The sequence below is a fragment of the Opisthocomus hoazin genome, chromosome 9 (genome assembly GCF_030867145.1).
Source record: "Opisthocomus hoazin isolate bOpiHoa1 chromosome 9, bOpiHoa1.hap1, whole genome shotgun sequence".
In the NCBI taxonomy this organism is placed as follows: domain Eukaryota; kingdom Metazoa; phylum Chordata; class Aves; order Opisthocomiformes; family Opisthocomidae; genus Opisthocomus; species Opisthocomus hoazin.
The window spans coordinates 21,863,477-21,878,599 of record NC_134422.1 but is presented as its reverse complement, the minus strand read 5'-3'; the positions used below and the strand labels follow the sequence as shown (position 1 = coordinate 21,878,599).

General features: G+C 39.4%; 1 protein-coding gene across 6 annotated transcripts in view; it reads left to right on the top strand.

Annotated features, from left to right (window-relative positions):
- The window catches only part of LOC104328996 (sodium channel protein type 1 subunit alpha), a 110,932-nt gene that overhangs the window by 7,204 nt on the left and 88,605 nt on the right, over nucleotides 1-15,123 (top strand). For 4 of the 6 annotated variants that reach the window (XM_075431091.1, XM_075431095.1, XM_075431092.1 and 1 more), the window contains exon 2: nucleotides 1,248-1,327. The exons of 1 other annotated variant lie outside the window; for it this stretch is intronic. The gene's annotated coding sequence lies outside the window, so the exon portion shown is untranslated. Of the gene's footprint in view, nucleotides 1-364; nucleotides 590-1,247; nucleotides 1,328-15,123 lie in introns of those variants that run through there. One more of the 6 variants, XM_075431094.1, reaches the window with a different exon arrangement.

The window sequence follows — 15,123 nt, the reverse complement described above, 5'->3', positions numbered from 1 at the left end:
TGAAAATATTTATTCATTTAACGCTGGATAAAGAAATCTGCTTCTCAGCGCAACCCCTGCCCTTTATTCCTTGCTGAAGGAAAATGGGGCTGTAGATTTTCACACTCATTTAAGTCAGAAAATCTTTCGAAATCGATCTTTCACAGCCAGTTCATTTCTGTTGCCGGTAGATGGGGCTGTCCTTTAAGGTGATGGTTTGGTATTTTTTTTTCCTCCCCTTTTTTTCTTCAACCGCCTCTCTGTCTCTCTTCATCTTCCTCCCATCCCCCCTCTTTTGTCCTTTTTTTTTTTTTTTTTTTTTCCAGCTATTTGCTAATATGTATTAGGTACCATAGAGAGAGCCTCAGAACAGGAAGCCGGGAATGAAGCAGAGAGGATACTGCAGAGGTTGAGTTTTTTGGGGTTTTTGTTTGGTTTTTTCTTTCCCCGAATGAGAATGCAGCAATTTATAAATACTTGGTAATCGTTTGGTACTGGGAATGTGAACAAGTTTGTTAGAGAGCATCTCAAACATTTCATCATCACTGTCTCTTGGGATTTTCTTGTGGGTTTTTTCCTCATAATACATTTGAAATTCATGTTTTATCAGGTAAGTCAGCAGGATGTCAAATCCTAGACCTTAGTTCATTTGTGTTAGCTGACTGCATGGGGTTTCTTTCTCCCCCTTTTCTTTTTTTTGCATAATTTCTGAATGCCTCCTTTGTAGTTATTGTTAAGCATATGAAAACCCAATTCTGGTGGTTTTGAAAATTATTTAAAAGCTGCAATCAGGTATTTTTGGCAGCACAGCATTTTGTTATAAGATGGATTTCACCAAGCTAATATTTTTGGGTGTTTGCCAGTTTGTTGAGGTGGGGGGGGGGTTAAATTGTTATTCGAGATTTTTCCCCTGAGCTGTTTAGAAGTTAACAGAGGTCATGTTGATCTTTCACATGGAAAACATATGAAGGGCTAAAGCCAGCAATGCTGTAGTCGAAATCCTAGCATTGCAGGAGTGTACAGTTTTCTTTCCCATAGAGAAGCTCTGCTTTAAGGCTAAATGCTGTACACAGACGTTTCAGGTTTACCGAAGGAAGAAAGGGTTCCCTTCTCTTTTTTTTCTCTCTCTGTCTCCTCCTGCCCTTGGTCTTTCTGATCAGGTACACTGCTAGAAGCTCTTACTTTCATTTACGTACTGGTCAGGACTGGTTGTAATGCTGTAGATACAACTCGGTTCATAATCTGAACCGTCTTGCTTTTTCAAACAGCACAAGAAATTTGCCAGGTGGACATCAAGCTCTTTCAACGTCTTTTCTAAAATGGATTTCTTCTCTGCTGCTTGTCTGAGGTATGTGCTTAAAAGACTCCCACTGAACTAACTTCATCTGGGATTGGGCTGTCTGTTCAACCCACCCACCCTTCATCCCCTGAAAACGTTGTTGTTGCTCATTCTGCAGTGTTTGAAAATGGACTGGTGCTTTCTATCCCTGTTGAAAACCTGTTCAATTGTACTTATTCCAGAAATGCTTATTTTGTAGCTATGGTGTCAAACTCCTGAGCTATACTGGCTGATGTTAGTGTTGCATTCTTGAAGTGCACCTACTTTTCTATTGTGTTTTTCAGGCTTGACCTGATGTGTTAATTTAAAGTACAAAGGAAAAAAGACTGTGCTAAAAATTACTCTGAGAATCTAATGTGAAACAGTAACAGGATGATTGCTGTCAAGACTGACACCCTGTTAGTTTATTCTGTTGAACCTTGTTTGTGTGATCTTGAATATTTGCTGAAGTATTTAGACACAAGAAAGCAAGTTAGAGACAGGCAGACTTAAACTGATTGTCCTCAGTTTGCTGGGTAGTCACAAAACCATTTCCTTATTTTAAAGAAAGTATCAATGATGGGGGACAGGGAAGAGCTTTGGCCTGCCTCAAGAGATCTCAAGTTTTTATTGCATAAGTTATAGTATTACCAGTATGATTCTAGGGAAATTCTTGAAGAACAACAGCAATTTTCATAGTATCTTGTACAAGAAATAAATAATTTCAAAAGTCTGACAATAATGACTTACAGGGAAATAGTATAGATAAATGTGTAACATGGAATCATACACCCTGTCAGGTGTTTGAAACAATACTTTATATAAGGGACAAAGGTATTTTCTTATTGATCACTGAAATCTATATTGAAATTGTCGTATTATAGCCTAAACTTGCTTTAAAGTTTCAGAAGTTGTAAATATCAAAACTGAGATAGTTTGGAAGCTAAAATAAATGACAGATTATTTCATTTTTTAAATGAAAGTGGCCTTGAACTAGAAAATCTTTAGAATGTCTGTGAATATGACTCGTCTCTTCAACATACTATCCCAGCACCAGGCACTTTTAAAGAACAGCTGATAGTTGACTTTTAAGGATGGCATCACTACTACTATCCATATCACACCACATCCTTCCAACATGTGAATTCTGCTGTAAGAGTTTTGTACATTAATGACAGAAGCAGATATATTTAGGGGACAAACCCACAAAGTTTAGCATTGGATTTAGTCCCTTAAATGGTATTTTACAGATCCTTCTCCATTGTTTCTGACTACCTTAAACTGAAGAACTGAGATTAAAGAAGTGTGAAGGTTTTCCTGCTCTTGGTTATGAGAAATATTCTGGCAGTGATCAGGAGAAGTGGGTACTTCTTTGTGAATTTCTTTCAAAATTGGGCAGAAAACTTGCTCTAATTTGTCTGTGTGTCTGTGTGTTTAGAACTGTGATACTGTTTTGGATTAATGTCTTTTCTTTCATTTTGTTAACTTTCTGAACTCCAGTACCAACTCATCTGTGGGAAAATGTGTTGGGTCTTTTGGGCTAATCATCATGAAGAGATTTGTTGATTCTATTCCAATAGCAGGAACATATTCTACCTTCTTTTTCTCCACTGAAGATAGCTGATTGATATAGGAGGCAGTGGGATTCCACGAGAGTAAGAGATCTGTATTTGACCTATAGACTTTCTATTGATGATGAAATGAATACAGACAAACTAAAATAAAATAAAAATTGAACAATATATATTCACACTTGTAAACTGAGAAAAAAAATATTATGCTGTCAGCAAGACATACCAGATAAGGAATACCATTAGGCTTTTTTTAGCATAATGTTTTAGAGCACTTAAGAGATCAAATTGCTCAAAGAGAAAAAAAATCATGAAGCTGAAATAGTCTAAAATGGAAAGAAATGAACCTTTGAGTAGATTTTATCCATTAAAAGCTACAATTGATGTTTCTGACTGAACCTAATATTGTAGGGAGATGGGGAGTATCATGCAAGTTCTCCAAATTTTTTTCCCCAAAGCTCAGTGGTTCTGGCACGTTACTTCCGTTTTTCTAGTTGTAGGTTTATTCTTTGTAGATTCCTATCCATGAAAACATATAAAAGTTGGATAGAAACAACTGGAAGTTTGGTATGGGTGAAGTAATTAGTTAAATAACAAATATAGACTCAGAAATCATTGCCTGTCACGTAGCAGGGTTAGTCAAATTTCTGTAAAATCTACCAATCTCTTTTTATTCAGTATTAGTAATATTTATGTAAAGAATCACTGTGATGTCTTACTGAATACATGAGTGTTCAGTGTTTTCAGGTTTCCTGTCTTTTACTGATTATTGTGTCATCAATTCTGTCTCTTCCATTTTCACCAGTGTGTGTCATTCTAGGCCTGCTTTCACGCTCTTCTAATGTCCTGTTTATCTCTGACAAAAATAATTTATTTTATTTTGCACTTATTACCAAAATTCTGGCTAGCATCCTTCCTTGCCATATTAAATATCGTTTGAACAACCAGACTTCTGACTCAGCCACCATTCTATTTATTGATTGCATTTATCAGTCCCAGAAGCTCTTTCTCTTTCCTCTTTGTGCTGGGAAATTCTCATACATTGCTTTTTCTTAACACAAGTTTCCATCGCTTTCTGTCTCAGCAGTATCTAATGCATCTCTGACCACATTTCTAGTGCTCTATTTTAAAGTGTTTCCATCCTTTTTTTTTTTTCATTTCCTCTTTTTTCACAAGTTTCTGTGAAAAAAAAGGACATAAGTGCTCTATTTTTGGTCTCAGAAACATCCAGTTCACTTTGTGCTTTCAAGCTTTATCCCAGCTCATGCCCTCAGTCTTGGTAATTTATTTCAGTACCTTGTAAACATGCAAATCAATCTTTTTCATCTTCCTCCTACTCCTTAAACAGATTCTCTAATTTGCTTCCAGTATTGGCTTTTTAAAATTACTTTGTAACACAATTCAAAATACTGCAGATCATCGTCCTGGTAAAAGCAAACCAAACAAAACAAAAACCCAAATCCTGTCACGGTCAGAAAGAAAAATGTAGGAATATATGTAGAGGCTTGTGAGCTTCAAATAGGCTTTACTTAATAGTGGTATTGGTCAAAGATGACAAAACTAAGCAGCAACTACAGTACTTTTAAACTGAAGTAATGTATCTGAAGGAAGCTTTCAAATGCCTGGTTATTTAAGTGCATTTTAAGCCAGTGATTTGACTGTGTTCCAGATGTATTTGCTTGCAATGCTTCCATCCTCTCATATCTCCCTGGACTCCATTTTCTACTTACTCTTTAATGGTGTTTCCTTCAGAGTGACATCTTTCATTTTCTTAAATGTTTTAAAGTGTCTAACCATTTTGTTTCAAATTATTGTTGAATATATTTACCAAGAGGAAATCATGACTGAGGTATTTCAGAAAGATGATAGGTGCTTCTCCTAGGAATGTCCCAGCAGAGCTCTCTCAGTAGCTTTGCAGGATTCCTGGTTCAGGTCTAGAGATGAAAATAGAAGGGAAGAGGCTGGTGCATCATTAGAAGTTGAATACTGAAGATTAATTCTGTTCTTTACATCCATAGTGGGTGGGACATGAAGTGAAGACTGAAGAAATGGGCTTATCCAGGTGAGATACAGGGAGGAACTTTCTAATAGAGGGACTGTGAAGAGCTGCAATAGAGTGTCAGGGGAAACTGTGAAATTTGTCATGAAGATCTGTAGGAAGAGGTTAGGTGAAATATCTGTTGGGGTATAGCAATCTCGCCTTGGGCAGGAAGAGGAACTAGGTGGCCTCTGATCATTGTTTCCAACCCAATTTTTCTGTGACTTTACAAAAAGAATTAGATATGTGAGGTACAACAGACTTAAAGAATTAGAGATCGAGGCAACAAAAGGAACCTTATGGTTGGTGTCCACTACAGGCCACCTGATCAAAGGGAGCCTACTAACAAAGCCTTCTTCCTCCAGCTCCAGGAGGCTTCGTGCTCACGGGCTCTTGCCCTGTTAGGGGACTTCAACCACCCCGACATCCGCTGGAAAAGTATCACAGCACGCTGTAGGCAATCGAGGAGATTCCCAGAGTGCATAGAGGATAACTTCTTAAACCAGTTAATAAACACCCCTACCTGACGGGATGCAATATTGGACCTGTAGGTCACCAATGCAAGTGAGCTCATCAGTGAAGTATAAATTGGAGACAGCCTGGGCTGCAGTGCTCACACATTGGTGGAGTTCACAGTCCTGAGGGATATGGGAAAGGTGAGGAATGTAGTCAGGACCCTAAATTTTGGGAAACCAAAATTCCATCTCTTGAAGGAGTTAGTCAGTAGGACCCCCTGGGAAACAGTAATCAGGGACAGGCAAGTGGAACAGAGCTGGCAGATCTCTAAGGCTGCGTTCCATAGAGTGCAAGAGTTCTCAGTCCCCAGGTGTAAGAAATCAGGCAAGGGAGGCAAGAGACCACCATGGCTGAATCAAGACCTGCTGGTCAAACTAAAGAGCAAGAGGGAACTGCATAGGCAGGGGAAGCAGGCACAGGTATCTTGGGAAGAGTATAGAGGCGCTGCCCAGTTGTGTAGGGATGAGGTCAGGAAGGCTGAGGCACAGCTGGAGCTGAACTTGGTGAGGGATGCTAAGAATAACAAGAAGGGCTTCTACAGGTATTTCAACCGGATAAGGAAGGTTAAAGAAAGTGTACACCCCCCCCCAATGAACAAGAATGGCAACCTCGTATCCATAGATGAGGAGAAGGCTGAGGTACTCGACAACATTTTTGTCTCAGTCTTCGCTGGCAGGCTCTCTCCTCTCTCCTCCTGAGTCAATGGACTGCAAGATGGGGACCAGGAGAGTAAAGGCCCTCCCACTATAAGGGAAGATCAGGTTTGTGACCACCTGAAAAACCTGAGCATACATAAGCCTATGGGACCTGATGAGATGCATCCCAGAGTCCGGAGGAATTTGCCTGATGTAGTTGCCAAGCCACTCTCCATGATATTGGAAAGGTCACGGCAGTCAGGTGAAGTCCCTGGTGACTGGAAGAAGGGAAACATTGTGCCCATTTTTAAAAAGGGTAGAAAGGCGTACCCTGGGAATTACTGACTTGTCAGCCTCACCTCTGTGCCTGGGAAGATCAGGGAACAGATGCTTCTAGAAGCTATGCTAAAGCCCATGGAGGACAGGGAGGTGATTCGAGACAGCCAGCATGGCTTCATCAAGGGCAAGTCCTGCCTGACCAATCTAGTAGCTTTCTATGACGGAGTGACTACATCCGTGGACGAGGGAAGAGCTATGGCTGTGATCTAGCTGGACTTCTGTAAAGCCTTCAACACAGTCCCTCACAACGTCCTTCTCTCTAAATTGGAGAAATATGGATTCGATGGGTGGACTGTGGTGGATAAGGAATTGTTTTGATCATGGCATCCAGAGGGTAGTGGTCAACAGCTAGATGTCCAAATGGAGATAGGTGACAAGTGGTGTCCCTCAGGGGTCTGTACTGGGACCGGTGCTTTTTAACATTTTCATCAATGACGTAGACAGCGAGATCGAGTGCACCGTCAGCAAGTTTGCAGATGACACCGAGTGGTGCAGCTGAGACACCAGAAGGACAGGATGCCACCCAGAGGGACCTGGACAAGCTGGAGAAGTGGGCCTGTGTGAAACTCATGAGGTTGAACAAGGCCAAGTGCGAGGTCCTGTGCCTTGGTACCACTACAGGCTGGTGGATGACGGCATTGAGAACAGCCTTGCAGAGAAGGACTTGGGGGTACTGATATACGAAAAGCTGGAGATGAGCCACCAATGTGCGTGCACAGCCCAGAAGGCCAACTGTCTCCTGGTCTGCATCAAGAGCCAGCAGGTCGAGGGAGGGGATTCTGCCTCTCTACTGTGCTCTGGTGAGAGCCCACATGGATTCCTGTGTCTGACTCTGGAGCCCTCAGCACAAGGACATGGAACTGTTGGAGTGGGTCCAGAGGAGGGTGACAAAAATGGCCCAAGGGCTGGAGCACCTCTCCTACAAGGACAGGCTGAGAGAGTTTAGGCTGTTCAGCCTGGAGAAGAGAAGGCTGCAGGGAGACCTTATAGCAGCCTTTCAGTACTTAAAGGAGGCCTGTTGTGACAAGGAAAGGATTAATGGTTTTAAACTAAGGGAGGTTATATTTAGACTGCATATAAGGAATAAATTCTTTACCATGAGGGTGGTGAAACACTGCAACAGATTGCCCAGAGAGGTAGTGGAGGTTCCATCCCTGGAAACATTCAAGGTCAGGCTGGACGGGCCTCTGAGCAACCTGGTCTCGTTGAAAATGTACCTGCTCTCTGCAGGGGGGCTGGACTAGATGACCTTTAAAGGTCCCTTCCAACCCAAAGCATTTTATGATCCTATGATTCTATGAAGAAAAGTATATCATAAATTATATAGCGTCCAAATTAGATCTACTAAAAGTTATCTTCATCAGGATTTTCTTGAAGTATATAAGCATCCCCTCAAAACATTTGTTCTATGGCATATACATTCTGCAGCACTTCAAATGTATCTAGAAAGAACAGAAAATATGATCCAAAAAGTTATTTAATTTCTTAGTGTTTCTTTTGGATTAAATAGGCTTTACTGGTTAACCATAACAAGTATGTTAATAAAAGGGGTAGCAAAAGGATATTTGGCAAATCTGATTTATTTTTGCTTATTGTCAGTAGAATACTACACATTTAATTAAAAAGATTTTTAAATTGGTATTTTATCTTTTGTAGAGAGAACTAGGACACTTTGACAGACAATTAAATAATGTGAGTGTACCAGAGCCATTTCAAAGTTTTATATTTTATGTTCAGTATTTTTCACAGCTAAGAAACCCAGTCATACATTTATTTTCTGAAATGAAAGCCTAAATAATGCCAAATGTATCCCTGTGCAGTTGTGGATAGAGAAAGAGAACTTTTCAGAGCTCCATACTGGCTACATTAACAGTGCTTCATTGAAAAAGAAGTTATCCAACAATTTTTTTCTTAAATATTAACTGTGTGATCAATTGTTATCTAGAAACCTTGCATCAGAGTATTTTTGCCTTCAGCTCAACTTATTTTCTCTTTACAGACACACGGCAGGAGATAGACCAGAAAGGATGACCCTTTACAGTGTGTGCAGGACTTCATATTATCTCAAAGTAAAATTTATTCCAAATCTACTACTCCAAATTAATAAACTACTATATCAGAAACAAAAATTTGCACTCCAAGGAAAATAACCTATGTATTACAATAAAATTTTTCCTAGTCATTTTGGTTCCACCTATGCCAAGAGTAACGGGCATTGAGATACCCTGTGTCTGCAAAGGGTCTTGTCCTTGAAAATCTGGTGGCTGTATGCACCCTGTCAACGGGGTACACCTTCTGATGTGAGCTAACTCGAGTCATGTCCCCAGTCTCCCTGGGAAACTACTAACTAAAACAAGTGAAAATTGTACCAGGGTCAGCTCTTTCCAACAAGAGAGGTAATTGTTTCCCAGGATCCAAGAGTGTTTCTTACTATTGATTGATTTATTGGCTTCTGAGCTACAAAGCAAACAAAGTAAATATTGCTTATATAAATATATACAATGAAGCATGTACATATTTACCTAGAAAGAGGTAATAACATTTTATTGTGCAGATGTTTTTTAGAGTATGGATTTAGAGTAAGCTAAACAATTTCACAAGCCGTAATAGCAAGTTAATCAAGTAAATACAAATATTTTAACTTCTGAATTGGCAATTGCGAAGGAAACTGCACAACATTGTCTTGAGTGTCTTTTTGGAACAGTTTGTAGTTGGAATAAAATAAATTTGAAATGTATAGCTTCTTTTTCTTGCATGAAGTCAATATTATGGAAGGGCACATCTTTAGATAGATTGTTTAACTTTAATACTAGTAAAAAAAAATCTGAACTGTAGTGCAGAAGAGCATTCATCAGTACTTACAAGAAATGCAAGACCAATTTAGAGAGTATCTAATCTAATCAGATGCCAAACTGGACTTAATTAAAACTAAAACTTGTTTTAGTTCTTTTTAGTAATTCTGAAGACTTACATGAAAACCAGTGTACATGAATCATTAAAAATACATTCCTATTTAATGGCAGACAATTGATTTTGTTTAACAAATGATGGGGAAGATATACATAGAGTCTCAGTAAAGGAAGGTATATCAAATATACTTAAAATCTGCTGCAAAATAGAATACTTTACTGCATAGCACTGTTTTCTAGGACCAGGGAGCTTTGTAAAGCTGCATTTACTGACACACCTAGATGAGGAAGGGTTGCCACATGTTGTTTTGGGACGTTTCTGTCTGTTTTGCTGTCTGCTTTTTGATAGGTAAATATAAAACTGCTTGTAACATTTTATAGAAGCAAAATTTACACCCACCTGGGCTAGAAATGTGTGAGAAAATTTTGCAAAATATCTCTATTCTAGAAGAAAAGCTGATCCCCAGAGGTGCCTTTCCACCTCAGCTGGTCTGTGAGTCTGCGATTCTGTAATACAAAACCACATCCTAGGAGCGCAGCGTGGAGGATGTGACTAGCCTATTCAACTGTAATAAGGAGCAACTAAGCACCAAAATAAAAGAAATGAGAATAGAAATATAAATTATAATATATTAAATATATAGCATTATAAAATATTTCTATTAATAGAAATATAAATAGAAAATTTGGAAATGCTAATGTAGACACAATCTTGCATCACCAGGTATGAGGACTGTACCTGCTCTGATGCGAAAACATTGTCATATTTCATGAGTGGGACATATAGTAGACTTACAGCTTTATTGATACACATGTGCAATGAGATTAGAAAAAAAATCTTAATTACTTTGACTACCTTTTAAGTAAAAATCCAATTGAAGATTACTTTTAATAAAATAATATTTTAAAGTTTTTATTTTGGAATAATTTTTTGAAAATGTTTCTTTGCAACACTAGTAGTAGTGGTGCTACCATTTTTTTTTCACCCACAAACTTAAATCCAACCTAGAAAGAACCATCGCCTCCTTTGGTTTGCTAACATTTGCTTAGGTTATCCCTACAACAAGTTGAAAATGAGCAACAGCTTAGAAGGCATACATGTTTTGTTGGTTGTTGGGTTTGGTTTTTTTTTCAGATCAATAATTTTTTTTTTCGGATCAATAATTGTTACACGTAATGCCAGTCCCAAGGTTTCTCACAGTTTATGGGAGTCCTAGGGCTGCAGCCTGGTAAAAGAAATTCTCATATCTTTTAGACAGTACGTCTGGTAGTTTTGACTCTAGGTTGCACGGTGCCCGGCTGCTGCACAGGCTGGCTGTGAGTCTGTCACTCCTGGGCAATGACCTCTGACTTGCCCTGTACTTTCCCCTTAAGACAGGTTTCTATACATCTGGGAAGTCTAAGTTCAGACTAATCCTGAGCCAGCACTAGATAATATTTAATGACTCTGCTGAGAGAAACAAACATGAATACCGCTCAAGACTAAAGAATGATAAATTACGAGCCATGTTAGCAAGAGAAAGCAAAGTAACTGATACCGAGTACTCCCTCTGTTATGTCTGCATACCTAATTCCTAGACAATACCTAGCATTCCTAGACAATACCTAGCATTCCTAGACAATACCTAGCAAAGAAAAAAAAATAAGCAGCTGGGGAAATACGAATCAAATAATTTTTAAAAATACAGGGGAGTAATAAACAATCAATTTTATTTTAAAAGCTATTTCTCTGTTCCAAAACAGATCTGTCTTCAGTACATTAAGTACTATTTAATGGTTTAATAGTAATAACAGTATTTTATTCAAAATTTTCTCTCCCTTTTTCTTTGACCTCTTTGTGCATAATATTTCTATGGGTGTCTCAGAAGTGACATTTATTTCTCAGGGTTATGTGCTATATAGGATTCTGAAATGCAGGAAACTGGTCAGTTTTGGCAATAGCTTTTTTTCTTCTGTGATTAAAGTAAGATTGACTATGATATAAGGCTGAAATTTATAAGATAGGTCTAAGCTTACGTATTTATGTCTGTATTTAGGTGCTTAGGCAAAAAATACAATGTCTCAAAACAGAGTGACAAGAATTTCCTATTGACTTTCGTGTGAATTCTTGATTGCTTAGCACTTTGGAAAAGTGCCTTTAGCTGTCTGTTCAGATAAATTCCAGATATGAAACACGAGCCATTTGCTCTCCTTCATGTGAGAAAAGATTGTGAAGATGGCTAAATAATGGCTGTGGGTAGTGAAACTGTGATGCGCTTTATTCTGGAGTCCACACAGTAAGCAATTTTCCCTTCTCTTTAGCGGTCTGCAGGTCTGTTTTTCTCTGTGTAATGCTTCTAACTCAGGTAGCTTTCCTGAGGCAGTAATTATTAACTGCTTGGGGGGGATTGAAATAAGAAAGATTTTTTTTTTTTTTTCTCGAGACATCGATGTTTTCTCTCACTTAAAATATCATATTGCAGTGTTGCAGGGTATATTTTTTCTTCTGGAAGTTTCAGGAGCTTTGTTTTTGTAAAATTCCTGCTTTCTGGCTCTGTCAGCCTCTAGTTCTGAATGCCTTCCTTCGTATTACTCCTCTAAAGTACACAATTGTCATGGTTTAACCCCAGCTGGCAACCAAGCACCCCACAGCCGCTTGCTCCCTCCCCCTGGTGGGGTGGGGGAGAGAATCAGAAGGGTAAAAGTGAGAAAACTCGTGCGTGGGCTGAGATAAAGACAGTTTAATAGGTAAAGCAAAAGCCACGGGCACAAGCAAAGCAAAATAAGTAATTCATTCGCTGCTTCCCATGGGCAGGCAGGTGTGTAGCCATCTCCAGGAGAGCAGGGCTCCATCGCGCCTGACGGTTACTTGGGGAGACAAACGCCATCGCTCTGAAGGTCCCCTCACTTTCCATGCTCAGCATGATGTCATATGGCGCAGAATACCCCTCGGGTCAGTTGGTGTCGGCTGTGCCCCTTCCCAGCTTCTCGTGCACCCCCAGCCCGCTGGCTGGTGGGGTGGGGTGGGAAGCAGAAGAGGCCTTGACTCTCTGTGAGCACTGCTCAGCAAGAATGAAAACATCTCTGCGTTATCAACGCTGTTTCCAGCACAAATCCAAAACACAGCCCCACACTAGCTACTATGAAGAAAATTAACTCTATCTCAGTCAAAACCAACACAAAAATCTTGAACTTTAATACTTCTTAAATCCCAGATTCTTACCCACAAATTGTTCTGTTTCAGTTGTGGCCAACATTACCTGTTACAGAATCACAGAATCACAGAATGGTAGGGGTTGGAAGGGACCTCTGTGGGTCATCTAGTCCAACCCCCCTGCCGAAGCAGGGTCACCTACAGCAGTTTGCCTTGCATAGATACGGATATTTTTGTGTGCCTATAATAGGCAGGCCTTCATATATGGAATGTAAGACCCCAGTCTGTATGTGCTATTCAAACACCGAGAGAAAGGGAATCACTGCTCCAACAAGTATTCAATCTAAGTATAAGGAAAAAATGCTTAGATGGCACAGAGAGAAAGAAGACCTTTAAGGGGAAGGATTAGTTTTAGTAGCTGAGCAGCCTAAACACTGAAGAGTTTTGAAAGATATCCTGAAAACGAAGAGTTTAAAAAGAGGATAGTGAGGGAGCTTTGCAGATATTTGTGTTTCCTAAATGTGGCTGGGAATCTTCTTCGAAAGCACAATGTTGATGTAGATTAAAAATTTGAACAATGGAATTAACATCTAAAAAATGGAATTTGAGATAATGAAGCAAGGCTGCAAAGACCCTGTGAAAGGAAACCAGTCATCTGTTTGCTGAGAATTTATACAGCAGGATAACACAGCCTAAAAAACTGTTAGAAAATCACCCTGGATATGGGCAGGTTTTCTCTGATAAGGCCAAAGAAACTTTATTGTTTCTTTGCAAGCATGATGGAAAACAGACTGTTTGACAGTAATAACCTTGTGGATGGCTATGACAGACTGTATCTTAGATATATATAGGGAGGGGGAAACTACATTAAGATTTAGACATAGTCTGGCTCCAAAACTTAGATGAAGGCATTTGACACGTGAGAGTTGGATTTATCATGACTGCTAGTGGCAGAGACACCACCAACCTCAGCAGCCCTTAGGCTTTGTTGCTAGCCTTTCCTGTGCCAAGCTGCTGTGTTAAGCACTTGTAGACTAAGATGAATCACTCTGCCATTGCTGGTGTAAGTGTTTTGAATTTCTAGGCATGGAAGGAAGTCTGAAACAATTAAATCTTGGGTCAGTTGGACTGCATATAGGATAAATAGGATGTTTCTGAAGGGAATTTGGAGACCAAAATAGCTACAGCCATCCATTCTGCCTGCTTTCAGCAGGGTCCATGTGGTTTGGATAGCTCTGATGCAATTCTGAAAAGGCAATCTTCAAAGGTGCATAAACCCATTTACCTGCAGTGTGAACCCATCTTGGCTGTCTGCTGTTCAGGGTGCAAGAACAAAAGTAACTCAAGAGAGACACCTTCCTAGAAAAGCTTAGCTATCTGCTGCTGCAGACTTGGAGATCTGCAAGCAAGCTGCCTCCCAAACCCAGAAGGAATTCCTATAAAAGGCAATATGGACAGGTTCATATTGCCTCAGAAGCAGCTTGTGACTGAATGCGGTTTTGGCTGCACACTGTCAAATATAGTACAGATGTAGCCTGAGAAAAGTAAGGAGTAAAATTAAACAGAATCTTAATGTTAATGCTGATAAATCTATGTGCTCATATTTCAAAACAGGCATTTTTAAGATTTGATACTGTATGTATCGCACATTTTTACTGAAGTCCTTTCTTCTTAAGGGATGTAGTCACTAAGGGTACAGGCTGTGTAAGGTACCTCATGCTTTGGCCATCTGTTATGTTCCAGATCATTGTGTTCTTACTGAAAAAAATGCCTCTTGCTCTACACTCTCATCTGTCTTTAGCTGTCTTTTACAGTGATAACAGCTTTGATCTTGACCTTTTTTGGTTTTTAAATATTTTGGATACATCTCCCTGCTTGCTGGCTTGCTCCAAACTTCCGTGGTCAACCTGTAGTTCACCAAGAACTCCCTCATCACCAAGCCCAGCAGAAAGCTGAACATCACAACCACATACCTGAAAACCCAGCCCGATCCAGCCCAAAACACTCCCCACCTAGCACTCCGCTTCCAGCAAGCCCAGCTGCCTGTGAAGGCTGGAGTGGACATGGAAGGAAGAAGCACACTTGCATCTCACTCCCTAGGACCCATTTACTTAAGGACAATGTTAAGTTCAAGTCCCCCATGGACTTGCCAGGAAGGTGAAAAGATTTCATGGAGTAAAAAAAGTTTGAGCAAGAAAAGTAAGAAGATAGAAGGGAAAGCATAAAATCTGATTATATTTCCATACCTTTTTTTAATTGCTTTCCCCAGGCTAAATCCCTGCCTCTATCCTCGACCTTTCCCACTTTAAGAATTGCTGTTTTATAGCAATTGTTTCCAATGACATTATATGTTGTATGACATTACAAGTAATAATGTAAAAAGCATTTTACTGTCCCACAACTTAAAGTATGGGAAAAAATTTGCACTATAATTGACAGAAGACCTCCATCATAATGAATTTATAAATACCCTACAAAATTTTTAATAAGTCATTATTGAATGATAGATATGTATATTTACATGATTTGTAATAGTGCTTTTATTAATTTATTAATACAAGTATTTCTCACTCATATTTCCACTTACGAATGTTAAGTCCCTCATTTGTCCTTGCCTCACAATCAATGTAACACAATCATTTCTAAGCTTCTTAATTGTGCATGTTTCCCTCGATTGCTTAGAGC